This window comes from Corvus kubaryi, unplaced genomic scaffold (genome assembly GCF_017639235.1).
Source record: "Corvus kubaryi isolate FWS band 111438036 unplaced genomic scaffold, C.kubaryi_AGA036_p1.0 133, whole genome shotgun sequence".
Classification (NCBI taxonomy): domain Eukaryota; kingdom Metazoa; phylum Chordata; class Aves; order Passeriformes; family Corvidae; genus Corvus; species Corvus kubaryi.
Window position 1 is genome coordinate 40893071 of NW_024580667.1, and position 13167 is coordinate 40906237.

Consider the following 13167-nt stretch of genomic DNA (forward strand, 5'->3'; position numbering starts at 1 on the left):
ATCACCAGAATAATGCCACAGTTGTTTCAATCTTAATGTCATATATTTATATTTAAAATGTCATTATTTTAATAAAAGGAGCTTGATTATTAGACTATCTAACCTGTACAATTTGCTTCTATACTGTCCTTATATTGATATGATTTGTTAATGCTAACATCCAATTTAGGAGATTGGAGTTTTGAAGCCATAGGGAAAGGCTCAGTTAGGACCTGAGGATAAAAGAAGGTTGAAAAAATGCATATGTATGCAGTTACAGCTTATAGATTACAGTATGATTAATTTATTTGGGTTTTTGTCCTCAGAATGAGTTATAAAACTCAAGAAATTAATTTCTGTATGCAGTCATGTGATGAGTCAGAAAGCACTACCTCTATTTAGGGAGACATTAAAATAATTTTTAAAGGACTCTACACTCTGGTTAACTATGCTGGTAAAGGATTATGCAAATTTATGCTGTTAAGGTACAATACAAAGTTCCTTTGCCTAAACTCATGTTTTTTCAATGCTCACTTTCTCATTATGTAGAAATTTGATTTTCTGTTTAAAAATTCATAGATGTGTAATATGCAGAAAAATCTCCGTGACTATCTGAAGCGAAAGTGATAATACTGTCTTTTAAGGCCTTAGGAATATAAATAAAAGCATCGTACTTTTTGGTAATATTTTATAACCTCCTGCTTTTATTCTCCAGAAGTCTAGTCATAGTACCTCAATATATAAAAGTTCCTGATACCTCGAAAAGCCCTAATTAACAGATGGGTATTGCTTACTTTAGTGCCAAACCAATCTATGCTTCTCTATGTTACCTGCAGATTTAATAGCCCCTTCTTTTCACTATTTTAAATAAATTATAAGAGATATAAACCATAATGAACACTAATAAAATTAATTTTAGAGCATTTCCATGTTATCTTCATGATTAAATAATTTTTCTTTTACCACCTTGTTACAAAGGAGCTCATATTAATCACATAAGGAAGCAAATCAGCCTCCAGCATTTTGAAAGTCAGCTTTGGTATGACCCCTTATTATGCTTTATCAATCAAGTGAAAGAAAGACAACTTTATTTCTAAAAAAATGCAAAATCAGTCTCTTATTAAGGACAAAGATATGTGTTGCTTCTGGAACTAAATCCCAGTGTTCAATCATGCTCAGTCACCTCTATTTAATTAGTAAGTCTGTCAGATGTATCAGTGTCAGAGCAGGAGGCCTGCTGTACAGCAGCCTTGGTGAAGCCACATAGAAAGGAATATCCGATTTCTAATCAATTTTTTCACTTATATTTTTGTTTCAAAAATCTTCCTATTTTGCTTCATCCCTTTACTGACACAGCAATTAATCAACCAACGTTTATATAGTTAGGGAACCCCTCATATCTAAACCTCTAAAGACAAGAAATAAATTATGCCTATTCTTGATTTGGTGATTCCTCAGGAACTGTATGAAAGGATGGACTTTGCCTTCCTCTTTCACAGTTCACTTTGTACCACATGTCCAACTGGTAAAATATGTAAGTTTTATGAGTGCACATATAAATTAATCCTTAAAATACTTAAATTATGCCACTGGAGCTTTTATTTCTATATCATCTTTGTATTTCTACTTTTATTAATGACATCTGATGTGTCATAATCATATTAATTATTTAATTTTATATTCAACTTCTTTTTGCATGCATGCACGTTAGAAAGAGTGGCACCTGAGATACAAAATAGGGGATTTTTAACACAAAGGTAGAGTTGTGAAATCTGCATGAGGTGATGTGCAAGTAAAATGTAAATGAAGATAAACTCATGCGCTTTCAGAAACTCCTTGTTGTGGGGAAGTGTCTCCACTGCTGTATTTCAGGAGGTAGCCCCAAATTCTATTCAAAATCATAGACTGGATAGCTAGGGCACTATTCAAAAAATTAAGACTGTGGTCCCAGAAAAAGGACTTAGATTCCACGTTTATACACCTCAGAAAATTCTCTAATCTTTTTTTGAAAAACAAAACAAAACTAAATAAACAAGACACTACAGCTCTAACTTTTCCACAAGTAAACAAAGTGTTTACCCTTAGGAAATTCTGAGACTGTTTGAGTTGCCTGTCATTATTAGGTTCTTAGAAAATTGCAAAGCCTTGTACACTGGGTGGCCTAAGATGTTATGAAGACTTTAATAGCTAAATTCCACCTCACTCTACGCTCAGGTTCTTTGTGCTTGTGCTTTACTTATTATTTGGTATAAATTAATTTATTTAAAAGTGATTTGAAGACCTGTTACTCATGGCGTTTCTCATTTCCTGTATCCATTAGTTGCCTCAATGGTATAAGCTACGTAATTGCTGAATACTTGTAGTTGCAACTGAAAAATCAATGGAAATTAAGATTTGAAGGGATGAGGTGCTACACAGAGTTAATACATATTGCTGTGTGCTCCATACACCCCAGAATATGTAATTTTAAATGGTTATTCTTAAGTGGCAGACAGCTTGACCTTAAAAATTGGTCCTTCAACTCTTCCTTTGTAGAAATGGGATCGCATTAATTTTCTTATAACGCTGCTGTGAATGTAAAGTAGTTGATGCCTGTAAAAACTGTTTTGGTGGTGCATTAGTCCATAATTCTCTGTTCACAACAGTTTTCACATAACGTGAGTTGAATAAATTGTGAGATTTCAAATTGAACAATGAGTAGAATAACAATCTACAGTCATAGTTGATCAGTAAAATACTATATAAACTCCAACTAGATAGCAAATGAGAAGTATAAACAGGTCATTAAAGTCTATATCATAATGCACATAAGAAATTCTGTCAACACTGTACATTCTAAATGACTGACAGACTACAACAATATTAAGGTTAGTATTTGATAGGAGGAGAAGAGATATCTTCATAAGAGACATGGATTTTAAAGATTTTTCTGAAAAGAAATTAAAAGTACAGTCATAGTGCAGTTTGTGTTTAGACTGTATGTAAATACATATATGCTACAGTCTAAACATAAGTTAGATATTTAAATTCCCACCATAGTCAGCATAGATCAGAGTCTTGATTCATCTAATTAAGCATGGAGGTAGTTGAGACATCTAACAGACATGATTGTTGCAGATCTGGCATAGAGCCTATTGCAGACTCTCAGTGTAGCACTGGGATGACAGCTACTGTACCCTTAGGCATCTCAAATGGTATGAAACAGCTGTGACTGGGACACAAATAAAAGCAAAAGTAGTTGATTCAATTTCTGGAATTGATTCCAGCTTCCCAACAGGTCTAAGTTAAAAAGCAATAGTTGGTCAACTAGGCTTGTGTAAAAAATAAATCTTCCACACTCCTTAAATTTAATATACTAGTTTGTATACTCCCTTTAATATAGTAGTGTCTACACTTTCCCTGACAACACTGTGGTGTCAGGAATAAAACACGGGCCAAGGATTCTTCTCAACAGCTGATATGGATAAGGCCATTCTGTGTTAGGGAATTAAGGAATTAGACTGACCTGAACTATAGTATGTCAGTTAGATCTAGTCTGTATTTTCTGGTTTAGATATAAAGTGGTGTGTTCTAGTCACAATCTCAGTGGCTCTTCAGTGAGAATACTTTTTGAAACACCTGTTGTTTCCATGATCAATAGAAGTAAAGAACCTGGAGATAGACTTTAGATTCCATTCTCTGCTTTCAACAGTTAAACATAAATCTTCCTCCTAAGCCTTAGTCACAACTGAAAAGGGGTAAGTTAGCAAATACAATCTCAGTAAGTACAATGTACTATTTTTGCAAGGTCAGTTAAGGCTAATGCTATTCATACTCACTTTGTAAATATTTGCCTAACAAAAATTATTTGGATTCCTCAGTGGCAAATTGTTCACAAGACCAGGTGTACTGTACAAAAGATGTTTGTATTATCAAGAGAGGAGGAGTCTATTGACTCTTTCTACTTAAATAACATCTAAATTTCCTTCAAACTTCCTTCTGAACATGATACTATAATGCTTAAAATCTTAGAGATAAGCATGAAGAAAATGTGCCCGTAACTAAAAGAGCTTAGCCCTCATGAAGGATTTTTGCCCTCCGATACATGAATTTTCTTGAAGTTTGACACAATTACAGCTTTTCTCACAGTACCTAGTGTTATGGAGAATGATAACAAAAAGTAGCCCTAATGAAAACAGGTGTAATTAACGTTTGGGGGGGGGTTGTTTCTTTGTTTGTTTATTGGGTGTCTTTAAGGTGAACTGTTCAAGGCTAATGTGTGTTAATGATGTTCTTAAAAGTTAGAAGTTGAATATTGTCACATGATCTATGTGGGTTTCAGTGCAGTTTAATATTAACTTTTCATTTCCCTGTGCTGATGAATGGGATGTATCTGAGAAAGATAGTTTAATAAGTAAAGCAAAAGATATGTGTACAAGGAAAGTAAAATAAGGAATTAATTCACTGTTTCCCAGGCAAGTGTTCAACCATCTCCAGGAAAGCAGGGCTCCATCACATGTAGTGGCTAGTTGTGAAGGCAAAGTCCATTACTGCAAACATACTCCCCCTTTCTTTTACACATTAATTCACTATCTTCAATCATTATTAATGATGCAGCCGACTTGTTTCAATTCTCTCCCCTACATTAGATGTTCTAGATTGCTTTTTTTCCTCACTAAAGCCTTTCCACATTGTGTAAATGCTTTAATATGTTTATCAGAATTTCTGTCATCAGTCTCCACTACTGAAGGAACATTTTCAAAGGTTTAGGTTTGTAGTCTAATATAATCAGGAAAGCCTAGGTAATTTTGAGATTTCCCAACTGATCCTATTGTGGTTTTGGTTTTGACTTATAGCATCTAAATTACATCTTTGCCTGCATGCATTCTCTACCAATTTATTGCACTGTAACTTATGTAATTTATGAGAACAAAATAAATACACCTCTTACTTAAAGCCAATACTTAATGGTCAATCTAATTTTAATCTCAACAGTTTAATTATCTTTAATCCAGATCGAATTATTAGAGAAAAGAAAAACAAATAAAATTGAAGACATAAACCAAACTGCAAGTCCAAAACCAGCCAAAGACAGACAAAAAAACCTCTCTGATGAACGACTTGATTAGAATTGCTGTGCTCACATTTCATGCATCTACTCCTTCCTTCTGCTGTTGTTATGCTCACACACTGCCTGTGTGATTCCTAAGCCCGATGCCCTCAGGGGCTGTGAGGGTGTGTTACACCAAGCTGTAAGCTTTATAAACCCTTTCCCATGAGAATATGGTATTATGGGGAAGTGCTTCTTGTCCATAGGTTCACTTGGGATTATTTCCATGCATTTTGTGACACTGCCTATACCTTGATCTTTCTCCATTGCTCCACAGTTCCTCATTGTATCTTTATTTACTATACATGTCGGGGTTTATATACTTTAGATACTTGTTCTTTGGATACTTGTTTCCTGTTACAGCTGAAAAAAAAGGGCTTTGCCCAGCTTTCAAGGTTATATTTCTTTTATAACAAATAAATGGCTATTAGTGGTTTGTTTATAGTTCTGGAACTGTCATCACAAGTTTGTACTTCTGTAAATTGCTTTTTAATTTTAGGGCTGCAGAGCATTTATTTTACACAGAATAAGCAGTTTTATACATTATTTATGGTAATATTTCACCATATTAGAAACATTGCTGCAATGGGACTTCACAAAACAAAGCTGTACTAAAATTCAGTAATAATCATGGGGTTTAGACAATTGGTGTTGCACACAAACAAGCTGAAACAAAGTTCTAACCAAGACCAAAGTAGGACCAGACATCGACAGAATACATACCCAGGCTTAGTCCCAAGGCCTCACAGAGCTATTATGGACTGTGGCCTGTAGCATGGACGGTATCATATTTGCTGAGTTAGAGGGTCACAGATCCCTGTGTCCAGGCTTGTTATTCTACCAATTTTTCTTGTATCAGCTGTTAGTGTCAAAAAGCAGAAGATGCCTTCAGGATGTTCACTCTTATTTGACTGCTTCCAGTCACCCTGTTGTTTTTAAGAATCTTGACTGAAGATTGGCTTTCATTATCTTTAAGGCTTCCCTGTTAGTGTGAGATTTTTCTAGTTCACCTTCTCCATCCAGAGGTTTGCCTGGGCAAACCTCATGAAATTGAATAGGGCAAGCGTACAAGGTGCTGCACATGGGTCAGGGCAATCACAAGCACAAATACAGGATGATCAGAGTATGGATTGAGAGCAGCCCTGAGGAGAAAGAGTGGTATTTGACAAGAAGCTCAATATGACCTGGCAATGTGCATTTGCAGTCCAGAAAGCCAATTGTATCCTGGAAAGCATTAAAAGAAGGGTGGCCATCAGTCCAAGGGGCATGTTTTTTGCCCGTCTACTTCCCTTTTCTGTGCACACCCCTGGAGTTCTGGATACAGCTCTGGGGTTCCCAACAGAAGAAGGACATGTACCTGTTGGAGCAAATCCACAGGAGGGACACAAAGCAGAACACCTCTCCTATGAACACAGGCTGAGACAGCTTGGCTTATTCAGCCTGGAGAAAACTCTGAGGAGACCTTATTGCAGCCTTCCAAGTCCTACAAGAAAGATGGATAGGGACTTGATTTTCAAGTGCATGTAGCAACAGGACAAGAGGTAATGGTTTTAAACCGAGAGAGGGTAGGTTTAGATTAGATGTTAGGAGAAAGTTCATCCCTGTGAGAGTGGTGAGAGAGTGCAACATGTTCCCCAGAGAAGCAGTGGATGTTCTATCCCTGGAAGTGTTCAAGGCCAGTCTAGAAGGAGCTCTGAGCAACTTGATCTGGCGGGAGGTGTCCCTGCCTGTGACAGGATCATTAGAATTACATGATCTTTAAAGTTCCTTTCAACACAAGCTGTTTTATGGTTCTGATTTTTTTTATGATTCTATGTCAGTATCTAACGGGGAAAGATGCAGATTATCTTACACTACAAGTTAGCAATCACCCTTTGTCACAACCCAGAAGCAGGTGTGATGTTCATTACAAATAATTGTCAGGCTGAAAAAAAGCATCAGTCCATGTGACAAGGAACTCCTACGTTTCATTGTAAAATCATCTTAACTCCAGCAACTAGCTTCCTATTTAGTGTCATAAGTGCTGGATAACAAGCTCTAAACTTTTGCAATAAACTTTACCAAGCTCCCAACTCTCAGAACAAACTTCAGTGTGTGGGTTCTTGACCCCCACATGTCCTCCCTGGATGGGGGAGAAAGTCCTTGCCAGGAATAAGAGACGAATGGGACTTTTGGATCTTGCTGGTCTTCAGATTGTTTATTATATCCTATCAATAATTTACATGCCGCCAACATAGCATGAAGCAGAGCAAGTAGCAAAAGACAAAAAGCATGAAACTCAAGGCCCTTTTAAAGGTAAATTACCCAATAGTTACTAAGTACATACATTATTTTTACTTTTCTACCAATGCCTAATGAACTATCCATTCACGTAGCCTGTACTGCAGCATTTTCTAACCAATCATTCTGTGCCACCAATGCTCCAGAAAATGAAGTAGGTGAAGAAGAAGGAAGAGACCTGAAAAACGACTGGGATCCTCCATCTTGCCTTCATCTACTTACCATACTAACAAACATAAAAACTCTAAATTTTTCACCCTGTAACAAACTATATATTATACTACCATCTAACTCACACCCTTGTAGATTCTAATTCATCCCAAAGCCTTGGCAGCTTTCTCCATGGACGAAGGTTAAAAACAGTGTTTTCCTGGGGGGATGGATCCTTCAGGAGAGGCAGAGAAACATTTCCTGCACTTTGGATTCCAACATTTCAGATATGAAATAAGGAGTAGAATATGATTGCTGCACTTGCTGGGATAAAACAAGAGAGACGAGAATAAGAAAAAGAAAAAGAGAGAAAGAGGAGGAAAAAGACCAGTCCTTAGATCCCATGTCCTTCATGCTGGAATTGGACTCAAGGAAAAAAAGAAAGAGAGAGAGAGAGAGAGGGGGACTGATCAGTTTACAGTTTACCTTGTTTACCTGGTATATGTCTCTTACATAAAATAAATTTTTTGTACCATTTGTGCCATATGGCTCACACATGCACAGTTAGCCATTTAGAGCCCTCCAGGAAATGAGTGGGGGTAAACTGGGAGTCTGTGGTGGTTCTGAAGCCCCTTTTAGAGAGGTACCTGGGACTCAACCCTTCCTTTGATGCAGGTGCACTGAGCATGAGTCTCAAGGCAAACTTGAGAGCCTAGAAACTAGAAAGGAATTTGGCTCAGAACAGCACTGCCCACCTCCACAGGACCCTCTCTTCCAATCAAAACTCTCCTGTTGCAACAGTCAGAATGCTTCAGACAAATGACGCGGACATGTTTATGTCTGGTCCTTCACGCTGCTTTCTCTTGAATTCCACACTATGTCTCACCTCTTTCCACTTCCAATAGGGACTGAAATCTGTCCTCAGTTTTAACTGTAATTTCTCACCATACTGTTGTTTTCATTAACTTCTGTGTTGGTTTCTCTTCTGCTTTCTGTGTTCAGTTTTTTCAGCTTTAGTTTCAGTGTAGCAATGCCAAGAATTTGTAAATGCTGATACAAGCTGCTGAGCATGCCTTTGCAATTTTGGTAGATGACCTGATTTTAAAATTGATGCAGATATAATTAGTTCGTGCTGGATTTATTGTTGTCAGTGTTTTTTATTTTATTTTGCCATCTGGCAGGCTCTGTGTTTCTTTTAAAAGGAACAGGATACTCAAAAACTAGGTCAGAAACATTGAGAACTATTCTTTGAATGATTGCTCATTGTTTTAGATACTGATTCCTCTCAGAGGCTATTGTTGGTCATAACATGGAGGATGAAAATGGATGGAACTGGTGCCCGTTCTTGTGCCCTGATGGAACATCCTTCTCTAGAACTGACATTTCAGGAATCTGGTCCACAAATAAGAACAGATCAAATTCCACCAAGGTCTACCTCTGGCAGCGGCCAGCAGCAAATACCCAGGAAAGAGTAGAATAACAGAGTGAACTCAGAGTAACACTGTAGAAAAATATTTTTCACATAAAAGTGCTTTTGTTTGTATTTACAAGGGACTGTAGAAGCACAGGATAAATAAGGTTACTCCAATCACTAACCATGCTCCAGGAAATAGACTAGGTAAGCTTCTGGTGATACAAAAACCCAGCAGATTTTATAATCAATAATCAACAAATATAAATTCCTCTCTAGAAATATAATAAATAGTAGGCATGATAAATGAAGTATTAGCAGTACTGTTAAAGACAAGAAGGAACAAATTGTTATTGCTGGACAAATAGAGCCTTCACAAATAAAATCAGGTTTTGCAATTATCTTGAATATTGATATCCACAGTGTTTTGCCAAGTAAGATATGTGTTGATATTACCTCTTATTTTCAAACAAATTCTTTGAGTGACATCCAAGTCCATTTAGGTATTCCCCTGTCACCAGAAACCAGTACAATTGCTTGCAGAAGAAAAATTTTTTCCACTTTGGAGTTGTCATTTTTGCTGTGGAAGTTCTCACATAGTGTGAAATAGCAATTACTATGTTCAAATAAAAGGAAAGAGTTACAAACACAGTAGTTGCATGTTAGCTCATATTTGGAGACACTGAAGAATACTCCAAGGGCTTATTTACAGCAACTCATAGTTACATCAAATATGTTTCTTAATCCCAGCAAGAAAATTTAATGACTAAAGATAAAAGGTAATTTGCTAATCAAAACTTGCCATGTTTTTATATGCCTTTGAGTGCAAAAGATCTTAAATTGAAAATGAAAATGAGAAGACAGATCTACAGTGGAATAAATGACCAGTGGTCTGTCTGTATTTAAGTCTTGGTAGTCCTAGATAACAGTAGATAGCAGTTGAAGACTTCTGCCATTTCTAAAATTTAATTTATTTTCCCATCAATTGACTGCTCAAGAACTCTAACATCCAAGCCTCTGGGACCAAGAAATACTGTATCTGTTACTGCCCTGATCATGTACTGCCTATTCTCACCTTTCCCCTATAAATTGGGTGATACATTAAGACTGACTGCAGGAAGTAAAAGCCCCAAGTAGCAGTCCACTTCATGATCTCAGTGACAGCTATAAGGTTGCTTGAATTCATAGAGGAAGTTGCTGAACTTGTTTGTAGTTCAGCAAAACAATTCTAGCGGCAAGAATGTATTTTAAAGCAAGAGATTTAATTTACCAGAAGAAGTCCCACACTATTATTTCTTCCTAACATCCCCAATGCTTTCCTAGACACCTTTTAGACGACTATCATTTCAGCAGTGGAAAGAGTTAGACTAGATGATGCCAGGACTGCTGGACATACATTGGAAGCCTCTGCGAGGTTATTGTAAAAGGATACAGAAATCTGTTTTATGTTTTAACTGGTCTGTCTTAAACTGCAAAGAGTTAACACCGCCAAGAATCTGGCTTGCAAAAAAAAGAGTAAATACTTAGGAGAACTCACAACATGAGTAAACAAGGGTGGCGTATATGTAAATGTGTATAGATGAGTGATTCATCGCATCTTAGATCTGTAAAATATTTTGGATTAATTAAGTTCAAGAAGTCCCTTATTTTTCTATTAATTATAAAAGAAGTCAAGCCAAACAGGTTGGAGCAAATGCCTGTAGAATAGTTAATGTTAGGTGATGTTTTCAAGTGTGTGAAATTACGGAAGTGGTTCCAAATATGGTTCTAAAACCACAGGAAAGCATAAAATAAAGTTGCATTCTGGCAAGTGTTTTACTGTTCCGTACTCCTATTTCTCACTAAGGAAGCCAGGTCATAAGTATTATCAGCTGTGAATTAATGACGGTCCTCAAACAAGCAGGAATATAAAAAAGATCTAAAAAATATCTTTCAACAATCTTTCCTCTAATTATAAAGCTTATTGGTATGTAATGTATACTTATAGTGACGTTGCCAGTACAACTTCCATAAACTTCTTAAAGCATCACAAAAGCCCCCCAACATAAACACAAACAAACAAAGAAATAAACAAAACTAATTTGTAAGCACAGAATGAAACATCTTTTAGTATGAGCATTAACACACTCACCAGACAGATGCCTGTCACGATTCTTAATGAAGATGTGTTTTAGATATTCTGACATCCTGATGTCAAGTTTTTGTCAAGGTTTCTGGTTTCTGGGCTATTACATGAAAGACAGGGAGTAATATCTTGTAATCAGTTCCTTCAAAGAAAAAAAAAATTATGCAAGTTCAAAGAATATTCTGTGTTCTTCATCTTAGGTGAAGATACAACCTTGCTAATCTGATTGAGGTGCTAGAGCTGTGCAAAGAGATGGGGATTCAGGCATTTTCTGCAGCCTATGTCTTCTAGTGTCTTAACTTTAGACAACTTTTTGACCATTTCAGACTATAAAGCCTCCTCCAACACTAAAAGTAGTAAATGTTAGGTTTGTATTCTGCTTTGAGGGGTAGGCACTAAAACATCAGTAACATCTTTGTAGGATCCCATCTGCTGTTGGTATGACACACAGAAACAACTGGACCTGACTTACTAAGTTTAAAAGATAAATGATTGCAGCTTGTAACATAGATAACAAGCAGCACGTTTGAAACATATCCAGAAGAGTTTGGGGGCCATCTTCAAAAAGCACTGCAGGAATATCCTGAGTGCTTTTAGGATCTAACAGTAGCGAATACGTGTGTCCTACATAGGCAATTTTGTGTGCGTTAAAGGAGAGAAATTTCTTCTTGGGTTGAAAATAGATATATTAGGTCTTTGAATACTAAACAATATGATCTTCATTTTTATTGCAGTGAGGTTTTGGGGTGCAGTTTATGGGGTTTTTTTGGGGGGAGCATGGAGATGGCTTGTTGATTCTGTTCACCCCCAGGTGGTTTGAATGTTTATATTTAAGTCCATTAGTTCAGCCTTTTGAGATAGAAAATCAGATATAACCATGTCTTGGCTTTCAGGATAAATTTACTCAGTCATAAGTACATGCCAAAAAGTGTTTATAAAGATATGGTAAGTATTACCTACAAATCACTGAGTATCCAAGGAAAAAGGGTTGTCAAAAAATATGAGTTTCATTACAACTTCACTCAAACCATCCCTCAATTTTAAAAGAAGGAAAAAAATGATCAGACATATTTTAGAATATGCAAAAGCCTTATCATGACAGAATATACAGAAATTTAATCTAGTCTCAAAGACAGATAATCTTCATCTGGAGAACACCACATCATTTCCAGGAGTTATGGCCACCATATGACAAAGTAATTCTGATGTATAATATGAAACTAATGAAAAAGTAATAGTACAAAGAATAGAAATTATCTGAACCAGAAAATATTAATCTTAACAGTGAGGCAGCTTCACCATATGATTAGAATAAGTATTATGGTAAAAGTATGGAACTGAAAAGGAGTGTGTGTGGGTGTGGTCCTATGAAATCAATTGTATACTAGAAAATACAGCCTCTGAGCACTACAGAAATTCAAACTTGTTGTTACAGATGCTTCTTTAGTGAGAATTTGCATGATGATCACATATACAAAGATCATGATTAGGTTATGCCTTCTTCATGGGTACCAAAAACAATTCCATAAATGTTAGATGCAAGTCTTTAAAATTGGCTTCTCCTTAAATCACTAGAAGGATTTTTTTTTTCAGAAGAATGTTTTCAGATACATAAGAATTTTGAAATGGAACTGCATTGAATAGGAAGAGACTTTGAAAGATTTTTAAATCTCTGTGATACAGGCAAGAGAGTGTGGTGCAGATGAAAAACAGCTTCTCAGCTCATAAAAAGCCTTATAAATTTCACAAGATTCAACAAAATATTTTTGCCCTCTTGCATATGCACAGTAAAAACCCTGCATGACATCACATCTCTTAACAAAAATAAGCTCTATTGTACCATACTGTTTTGTTGCATTCTGAAGAGCTAAAAAAAAAATATCGCTTTAAGGTTTAGACAGAGCACATAAAGAGGATGCTAAATTTTATTTTTTATTTGGCAAAATATAGCCTGCTCCACAATATATAATTTCTCATAAACACATGAAGGTATAATTTGCTACTAAATAATCCCTTCTAAATTTTATCACTTCTAAAATCAATATGATATATTAAGTAATCACACCATAGTCAACAGTAACTTGGAATCTCAGTAATATGGGTTTTATTTATTTTGGTTTTTTTTTTTTTTTT